The sequence below is a fragment of the Nyctereutes procyonoides genome, unplaced genomic scaffold (genome assembly GCF_905146905.1).
Source record: "Nyctereutes procyonoides isolate TBG_1078 unplaced genomic scaffold, NYPRO_anot_genome, whole genome shotgun sequence".
Lineage (NCBI taxonomy): Eukaryota > Metazoa > Chordata > Mammalia > Carnivora > Canidae > Nyctereutes > Nyctereutes procyonoides.
The window spans coordinates 956,050-966,683 of NW_026575121.1; positions in this window are offsets into that span (position 1 = coordinate 956,050).

A 10,634-nucleotide genomic window follows, 5' to 3' on the forward strand; every position below is an offset into this window, starting at 1 on the left:
TTCACTTTCTATTTAAAAAAAGAAATAGGGATCCCTGGGTGGCGCAGCGGTTTGGCGCCTGCCTTTGGCCCAGGGCACGATCCTGGAGACCCGGGATCGAGTCCCACGTCGGGCTCCCGGTGCATGGAGCCTGCTTCTCCCTCTGCCTGTGTCTCTGCCTCTCTCTCTCTGTATGACTATCGTAAATTAAAAAAAAAAAAAAAAAAAAAAGAAATAAAGGAACTGGGAGGGAAAAAAAAAAAAGTTCAGGGTCAAAGGACTTTTACGAGGCTTGGGGGTGACCAGAGCAGAGGAAGTTTCAACTAAGGGTAAATAAAAAATTTCTCTCTTTCTCGGAGATTATTAAAAACTTCCGACAATGCTTCTTTCAAGACAAAATGCAAATGAAAATTTGCATTTATCATCACTTTTACCGTAAGAAACGGTCGTTGCTTGTTTTTGTCTTGTTGCCAAATGTTCATCTAGTGACACCAGGGAAGGCCACGTCAAGCACAAGCTGGGGAGGAGCGAAGGATCAGCTCTCTAAAGAGCCCATTGTTTTTTATATTTTCTCTCCTTTCCCCTTTATTCCCTTTCACTATTTTTTATATTCCCCACATGAATGATAGTGAAAGGGAATAAAGGGGAAAGGAGAGACAACGAGTGGGAAATATCAGTGAGGGAGACAGGACACGAGAGACCCCTAACTCTGGGGAAGGAACAAGGGGTGGGAGGGGAGATGGGTGGGGGTCGGGGTGACTGGGTGACGGGCACTGAGGGGGGCATTCGGTGGGATGAGCACTGGGTGTTACCCTATATGTTGGCAAATCGAACTCCAATAAAAAAAAAAAAAGCCGATTGTTTAGAAAGGGGACCAGGGAGCACTGGCGAACCGTCCTTTCTGGGGAGAATATTTCTCTTAACCACCCCAAGCTAAAGGTGCATTGCGCCTGCTGCAGAGGGGCAGCGTGGCCCACGTAAGGTAGTGAGATCCGCCAGTTCTAGAGGAGTGACTGGAGCTATTGGGAGAGGAAGAAGAGCAAGCCCTGGCGTGGAGAAGCTGGCCCTGGGGCGCGCAGCGGGGCCTCGGGGCTCCCCAGGAGACAGAGGCAGGACCCAGGGGCCAGCCTCGCCCAAGGCCGCCCTGAGGCCAGAATGGAATGAGACAAAGCTGGGGCGCCTGGGGAGCTCCAGCCTTCAGCCCCGGGCGTGACCCCGGGGTTCCAGGATCCAGTCACCCGTGGGGCTCCCTGCAGGGAGCCTGCTTCTCCCTCTGCCTGTGTCTCTGCCCCTCTCTCTCTCTGGGTCTCTCATGAATAAATAAATAAAATCCTTGAACTAAAAAAAAGAAGAAGAAAGAAATGAGACAAAGTCAGGCTACTTTGTGATTTTTGCAAAGCACAAAAATGGGTCACTGCGGCGTCCACAAAACGCCACACGCCTCCCCTCCTCCCCAACATGAGTGACTGCTGCTGCTTTTCTCCGGGTGCCTCTGTCCTCATTCCACTTCCCCTTCCTGTGCATGAGACTCGCGGGGCCGCCCACTCATAGAATTGCCTCACTTTCTGTCTCTAGACAGAACAAATGAATGTTGTCAGTGCACAAATATCCCTGATTCTCTAGGAACTTAACTTAATAAAAGGACTGTCTTTTAAAAGTGCTTATAATTGTTTTTTAATTTTTTTTTAATTTTTTTTTTATTTATTTATGATAGTCACAGAGAGAGAGAGGCAGAGACACAGGCAGAGGGAGAAGCAGGCTCCATGCACCGGGAGCCCGATGTGGGATTCGATCCGGGGTCTCCAGGATCGCGCCCCGGGCCAAAGGCAGGCGCCAAACCGCTGCGCCACCCAGGGATCCCGTTTTTTAATTTTTTAACATAAATATTAAACGCACTCAAAAACAAACAAACAAACAAACAAACAAACAGAAACCTATCAGAACCTCTAGACAGAACAAACGAATCTCGTATTTCTTGCCAAGATCACGCCGGAGGTAAAGGATGTGCAACCAAGGAAGTACTCCTTGTTCTGCAGTTAGGAAAAAAACCAGAGACTTAAAAAAAAAAAAAAAAGAAAATTAACATCGATTGAAAAGGTGAAAGAACTGCCGTAAACGTTAGAAATTGCAGTATTTATCCCACAGCATTGGCAGTGGGACTAAATTGGCTAAGGTGTGACAAGCCTATCGTGAAACAGATTGTCATCTTTCCGGTAGATGGGAGCCACCCAGGCAGGTCTCCGTTTATTTAAAACGTAGCTTAAAATAAAAATACTATTAAGGATGGACAAGGTATGGGGCAGTGCCTCTGGCTCCAGGGATGAGCACGGAGGCAGAAGAGGGCTTTACAGCGGAATCTGCGTTCAAATTGCTCAAGTAACGCTGCAGGTTGGGACGAAGGCGCTCTCAGCTTGGGGATGAAGAACGAGTGATGCTGCTCAGCTTCCGCGTAAGGGCAGCCGTGTGCTACCTACGGCAGCACAGATGAGGACGAGGATGAACAAGAAGTGGCCAAATTTTGAGTCATCCCTTTTGTGGAGCTTTTCGTTATCTGTTGTTTTGGGGTTTGTGCTACCGACACGATGTCCATCTATTTGCGGCCCGGCCCCCTTGTAAATGGCATCCCTGGTGCCATCATGTACAGCCCCAAAGAGTTAATTCTAATGTTTCTTCCAGAAATTATTCATTTCACGATCTTCTCGCTTCTTAAAAATGGAAACTACCTCATATATGAGCCTCATGACACAAACTAGATCAAAGTACCTTTTTTTTTTTTTTTTTGATAGAAGCACAGGAAGGCATCGCTGATTTCCTTGGGTGCTGGGAGTAGTCTGCTTCTATGTGGGAAGTTTGGGGTGAGAAAGAGATGAAATGTCCAGCTGCCTGGGTGCAGAGCCGACTCCACCGCGGGCCTTTACCCCCTAACCTGGGGGCTCCAGACACAAAATTTCAGAGCCCGTCACATTGATCTTGTTACTTTTCTCCCTACGTTTTATGTTGTAAACCAAGTGACCCTGTAATTTATGTTCTGACCTCCTTTACGATTTCATTTTCCACGTTGGGTAAATAAGTTCAGCAGAGACACATGTTTTGATGATTTTACCTAGATTAGCTCCATTAAACCTATAAATTGTAACCAGAGGCCCATTTCTTAACTTGCGCTGCACTCCTCCGGGAGGGGCTCCTAGAAGTTAGTTGGAGGCTCTCGGTCTCGGTCTCACGGCTTGTAGAGCCAGGGGAGGACTGGGCCTTATAAAGAGAAAATGTTAAGTTAGAACGCCCGCTTTCTAAAAAGAGTTAGAAGTTTCTGACAAAAGGCAGAAAATAACCTACAAATGTGATGCCAGTCTCCCGGTGATTGTGAATCTGATGCTTGGTCTCTCTCGGTCTTGACGTGGGCCCAATCTAAATTAATTCCACGGTATTTATTGACACCTAGTCTGTGCCAGACACGGCTCTGATGGTTTGGGCGAGCTCAGTAAATAAAACAGACAAGCATAGCTGCCTTCCTGGAGTTTGCATCTAGTGGAGGGAGACAGATGCGCATAACAGACCCATCCCACAGCACAGCTGAGGGTGGCTACGGCTGGGAGGGAAGATCCAGCAAGGATAGGGGGTTGTGTCAGGGGGGCTTCAACTGCAAATAAGGAACTCAGAGGGGCCTCATTAGGAAGGCGACAATTGAGCAAAGACTTGACTTTGAAGAGAGGGAAGCAGGCAGGTTCATCTCCAAGGGAAGGCTGTTGCAGGCAGAGGGAGGGGCCGATGCAAAGGCCCATGCCGAGGGCTCATGGCACATCCAAGGACAGCAAAAGACGCTGCGTGGGGTAAGTGGAGTGCGCAGGGGGAGAGGTAGTAGGGGAGGTGGTTGGAGAAGTGAGGAGCCTGCACACCACCCAACGGGAAGGGATGAGGTCCCTCGGAGGGCCGACCAGCCAGGGCTAAGAGAACGTAAAAAGGCATCAGGAAAGGGCTTGGACCAACATGTGGTCAAGGGAAAATGGTAGAACAGCCCAGAGTAGCTGCTGCTAAAAATCTGAAAGAAGCCCAGTGTTGCTCCGGATGTTTTCCCTGTGACCCACAGCAAGAGACGCCTTTCACAGCGTGACCCGCATTCCTACAAGACACACAGCTCAACCAGTGCCCATGCCCAACACTCCTCTGCAGCTGAAAGAGCTCTGCGACCAGTCATGTGACCGCCTGGGCTCCACCCCAACACAGGGACGCTGTAATCACCACCACTCAGAGCCACTCAGGGCGTGCTTTGGCTCAACGTCACCTCGGGCCTAGTGACTGTGCCCAGGGAACCACCGTCAGCTCATTAATCACGACCCAATGTATATGTAAGATCGTCTGCTTTCCCGACAGCTGTCGTTATGCAAAAGCTCTGTGTGGGCTGGATCCCTGCGAGGAAATGCGAAACGTGAAATCTGGGCACATCATTTCTGACAGGCAGCCAATATTTATGGTAGTTGGCCAAAGAGATTTCACTTCAAATAAACAAGTGTCTAATGTTTCCCAAAAAGCATAGATGTGACCCTAATTAGTAAATTTGCTAATAGATTGTTGTTCATTATCTCCAGACCAACCTTTTTATATATATATATATATATATTTTTTTTTTTAGATAATACAAATTGTAGAACTGCATCTAGAAATGTTTTGACAGTTTCTCAAAATTGAGAGCAGCCTGTTTTCATGAACATATAAGCCCTGATACTGTTCTGACTTGTTAAATTGCTCTTTTAAAACTCAAAATTAGTCTCAATGAGATTATAGTTTTAAATGCTTTTTTTTTTTTTCCCCTTGCAAAAAGTTCTTACATTTGCCATTGGGTAGATTCAAGTTTATTTGTCTGTGACTTATTCATTTTATAACTGGAAGTCTGTAACTCCTAATCCCCATCACCTAGTTCACACGTCCTCTCATCCGCTTCCTCTCTGGCAACCACCAGTTTCTTCAGTGTATGTTAAGAGTCTGTTTTTTGCTTGTTCATTTGTTTTATTTATCAGATTCTACATATAAGTGAAATCATATGATATTTATCTTTGACCTATTTCAGGAAGCATAATTCCATCTAGGTCCATTCATGTTGTCAGAAATGGCAGGATTTTATTCTTTTTTATATATTACTACGCACACACACACACAGACACAGCCTCTTCTTTATCCACTCACCTATCAACGGACACTTAGTCTCCTACCGTATCTTGGCGATTGTAAATGCTGCTGCTGCTGCTGCAGTAAACCTAGGGGTGGATATATCTTTTCGATAGGTGTTTTTGCTTCCTTTGGGTAAATCTCCAGCAGTGGAATTACTAGATCATATGATATTTTCATTTTTGATTTTTGAGGAACCTCCATATTATCTTCCACAGTAGTTACACCAATTTACATTCCCACCCAACAGTGCGCAAGGGTTCCTTTTCTCCACATCCTTGCCAACACTTGTTATTTCTTGTCTTTTTGGTACTGGCTATCCTGACTGATGTGAGGTGATCCCTCATTATTGTTCTGATTTGCATTTTCCTAATGATTAGCGATGTTGAGCATCTTTTCATGGGTCTATGGCCATCTGAATGTCTTCTTTGGAAAAATGTTTATTGAGGTTCTCTGTTCAGTTTTAATTGGATTATTATTTTTTTGGGGTGGGAGGTGTTGAGTTGTATAGGTGTTTTTTTTTACATACTTTGGGCACTAATCCCTTATTGGATATGCCATTTGCAAAATATCTACTCTCATTCTCATTCTGTAGGTTGCCTTTTTGTTTTATTGGTTTCCTTTGCTATGCAAAAAAAAAAAAAAAAGCCCTTTATTTTGGTGTAGTCCCAACAGTTTATTTTTGCTTTTATTTCCCTTGCCCAAGGATATGTACACATAAATATGTTGCTGAGGCCAATGTCCAAGAGATTACTGCCTATGTTTTCTTTTAGAAGTTTTATGGTTTCATATCTCACATTTAGGTCTTTAGGTTCAAGTTTTACAGTACACTGGAACCGTCCCCTCTGAACCACTTACTACAGAGCAGTGTCCAACTTTTTCAACAGTGTTATCCAAAGAATCATTCTGCAATGATGGAAATATTCTATATCTGTGCTTTCTATTAAGATAGCCACTAACTGCTCATGACTTTTGAGCATTTGAGATGTGGATCATATGACCAAGAAGATGAAATTTTAATTTTGTTTATTTCTAATTAATCTAAATCTAAATAGCCATGTGGGGCTAATGGCTGCCATATTGGATAGAACCATTTTACAAAAAAAAGTTGAGCAAGTCACTTCCCTACTCAAACCCCACCAACAGTTTCCAATGACCTTTTAAATAAAGTTTAAAGTCCTCAGTTTGATGTTCAAAGACAAGCTGATCCCTACCCCATTACCTGCTCCCTGTAACCCCAGTTTCCTTGGTCTCCTTTATGCTCCTGTGACATACTATGTTCCTTCCACCCTCCAGGAGCTGATTCAGGTTGCTCTCTCTGCCAGGAAAGTTCTCTCCATCCTCATCCAATACTCCGCTCACATCCTCCCATTTCTCTGGCCAAAGCCTATTCATTTCTTAAGTCTCTTTCTCTTATTGATGCCTCTTACCCGTTCATTTAGCAAATATTTGTTGAATTCCAACTATGGGCCAGGCATCATGCTAATGAGTGAGAGTAAAGGCAATAGAACAAGATAAAACGGGCCCTCTGTCCTCGTGGAACTTATAGTCTAGTTAGGATGACAGAATTTTTAAAGTAAATAATCAAAACAATAGTAAGTTGTGATGAGTTTCTTAACTCTGGGCTCTGAACCAAACCAGAGAATAATGGCAGGTGGGGAGAGGATTCTCGGAGGATATGGCATTTTCAATGAAACCCTAAAGGGAAAGGAGCCATATTATGTGAGAATAGGAAGAAGGGCCCTGGAGAGCACTTATTACAATGGTAGTTAAAGCTTCACCCTGTGATTGCATATTTATTTAATGTCTGTAGACTCCATGAGGGCAGGGGCTCTATCTTGTCCTATTTTCTCATTGCAAGAGGCTGGCATATAATTGATGCTCAGTAAATGCTTGCTAATAAGTAAACTAGTAATAAGTAAAATCAGACAAGTAAATTTTTTGAAGTCTAAAACACAGAAAAATTGTTTAGAATAATTATAAAAGGAAAAAGCATTAGTGATTATTAATTATGATTCACATTGGCTTATTAAGATAGCTTTATCTAAAGGTTTTGAACCTTTAAAGTGCAAAGTAAAAAATAATTTCTCAAGAATCAAGGATTGGTTGATAATCCTCGAATTCTCAGAATATCTTAATGAAGCAAATTTCCCTGATTCTCATCTTCATACTCAAGTTCCTACTAGTTATTCAATTAATTATTAAATTAATCCTAAGTGAGGCCATTCTTTCCATTTGTGCTTCAGATCCCCTTCCGGGTATTCAGATCCGAAACATATCAGCTCAAGATCACACAGTTAATTCATACTTCAAGTCCCCAAACACACTAGTCCAAACAAATAACATTGTAGGTATGAAACTATAATCGAAAGGGCACAGCTCATGTTATAAAGCCAGATAGTCCTCCCTATGGGCTACCTGTAGAGAGGAAGCTCAGAACAATAAGTTGGGGCTAGCTCTTAAGGCCTACAGGCTCTGAGCCCTGAGGCAGGCAGAGGCAGCTGAGAGTTCCACCGTGTTGAGTACCAGGATTAAAGGTGCCCTATGTGAACAGGGTCGGTGTGGCTTCATTATGTCAAATCAGGAAGTGAATTGAGGATGGAAAGAGGGATAATGGGATGAAGGTAGACACAGACATTACCCTGCAGCTAGGACCTTTGCAAGGCCCCCTGTGACCAGGTGACTGGATCTTGGAGCTCTCCAACATGACCAAGGGTGGGAGCCCGGAGCTACAAGATTGAAGCTTGGTTCTGAGTTGCGAGCTGGGTGGAGACAATCACAAAACTGCTACTTAAAAGGGAATAGACTTGGAGGTAGAGACGAGCAAGACCAACAAAAAGCAACCCTTCAAGATGAGCCTGCAATCTAGAATTCCAAAGCACAAGAGGAAGAGGACAGTTGCACAAAGCATGGCACATGGCTCCTACAAGAGGAACATGGATTCTCTGAAGATGATATGAAAATAACAGAGCAATCTGAAGCTGATATTGAAATAAATGTTTCAGAGCCCCAAAGAGATAAAGGAACACCTTCGCAAGAAAAAACATGGAATCCTAAACAAAAGCTGATGGAAATAGAGTGCGAAGAGCGTATATTTAAAAAACAAAACAAAACAAAACCACTCAGTTGGAGTCCTCAGAATAAAAAATACAGTCATTGAAATAAGTGCATTAAGCAGAATAAAATCTAGACCGGACACAGTCAAGCCGAGAAGTGGTGGATTTGAAGGCAACAATGAGGAAATGACCAAGAAAGCACATACAAGTTGGTGGAAATAAAAAAGGGCAGCTGGTAAACATGGTGGCTGGATTGAGAGCTTCCTGCAAGAGTTCTATTATTTTTTTTTTTTTCCTGCTAGAGTTCTAAAAAAGATTACAGGGAAGAGGAGAGAAACAAGATTTGGAGCAATTATGGCTGAGTATATTCAAGAATCGTTGAGGTATAATGAGTCCTGATAGGGAAGAGCACACAGAATGTGTCCCCATCTCCTGAACCTTCCAGTGCGGCTGCTGGAACTCATCGTGGTCACCCCCTGAATCCTTTATATCACAATCTCTTCTCTGAACATTCCTTTCTCCTTCTTGCTCTAAAGCAGACTTGGCTTATCCAAGGCAAGGGCTTTCCTGGAAGCTCTCTAGAGTTTTCTCTTTATTTATTTATTTATTTTTTAAAGATTTTATTTCCTTATGCATGAGAGACATGGGGGGGGGGGGAAGCTGCAGAGACACAGGCAGAGGGAGAAACAGGCTCCCTGCAGGGAGCCTGATGTGGGACTGGATCCTGGGACTCCAGCATCACACCCTGGGCTGAAGGTGGTGCTAAACCGCTGAGCCACCAGGGCTGCCCGAGTTTTCTTTTTAATACCACTTGGCTTTCAGGTGGGATAAGTATCCTCAGTCCTTATTGCTAGGAAGAAACTTTTGTGAACATAAAATGAAATGCAAAAATCAAAAACTATGAAAAAAAGATTGACGAATTTGACTATGTTAAATGTTTTTTTTTAAAAAAAAAACCTGTAAAATATGACACTTAAAGTTAAAAGAGAATCCACAGACCAGGAAAAGATATTTATCTTGTTTTTAACTGACAAAGGATTAGAAAAAGAGAAAAACAGAATGTATATATTTAAAGCCTACATGTCAGTAAGAATGACAAAATAGATAAATGGGTAAATGCCACAAAAAAATAATTAACAGAGAAGGGAACCCAAACGACCAATAAACAAGAAAATATGCTTTGCCTCACAAACAATCAGAGAAAAGACAAGACACCAAATTTTCACCTACCTTTCTGGAAAAAATTTAAGACCCTAACAGTGTCAAGTGGTAAAAACTCAAAAACCTCTAGTGGAAGGGTGACTTTCTAGAGGCAATTTGGAGAGCAAATTTTATAATCTGGTAAAATTCAACACATGCTTTTCTATAATATAGCAATTCCATGCATGAGCATTATTATAATCTTAGAGAAACTCTCAAATATGTACAGGTTCTGATCCATACATACATGCTCGATATATAGTTTGTAATAGAGGAAATTGGACGCATTTTAAATGTCCATCAGTAGAAGAATGAGTAGGTAAATTATATTACTGTTGTAAAAAGGAAAACCATGTTGCCAACTTGGTGAAGCCCTAAAAACATATTCTGACATGCAAGTACATTTCAGAGGGATACGTCCGCTGTGATATAAAGAATATGAACACCACACGCGGTGCCTATCGTATCCCATAGCACATGCATGGATATGATATATGGGTATATGATATACGTAGATGGCACATACAGCTAAAAACTGGACAGAAAGAACATGCACTTGGCTTCAGTCCTTACCCTTCTGGAGAGAGAACAGTCAGTAGTCTAAAGGGGGCATTAATTATATCCATAATACATTAATTTTTAAAATAAAATGTTTAAAGCAAATGGGACATAATTCCCTTGTACTTGGAATGTTTGTGAATTTAAAGGACTTGCCTTATTAGTCGATAGTACAGACGGCTATCTACTCTAAAACCAAGATCAGATGTAAGACACAGCAGCACGTCCTTTTTTTTGCGGGGGGGGGGGGGGGGGACAGCAGCACGTCCTTAATTTGTCTAGAAGACAGACTGGCGGGATCCCTGGGTGGCGCAGCGGTTTGGCGCCTGCCTTTGGCCCAGGGCGCGATCCTGGAGACCCGGGATCGAATCCCACGTCGGGCTCCCCGTGCATGGAGCCTGCTTCTCCCTCTGCCTGTGTCTCTGCCTCTCTCTCTCTCTCTCTGTGACTATCAAAAAATAAATAAAATAAAAATTAAAAAAAAAATAAATAGAAGACAGACTGGCAAATAACATTTTTAAAAATCAGTTATGTGGTGTGGACGTGATTTTCAGCAAGGAAAGCCCTGGTCCCTGTTTCCACTTAGGGTTGGGAGAAAGGGAATGGACTTGAGTTGCAGCCAGAGTTAGATCAGACGTTAGAAATAAGTGTGTACCTCTGCACGACATTCAGGATCGCCTG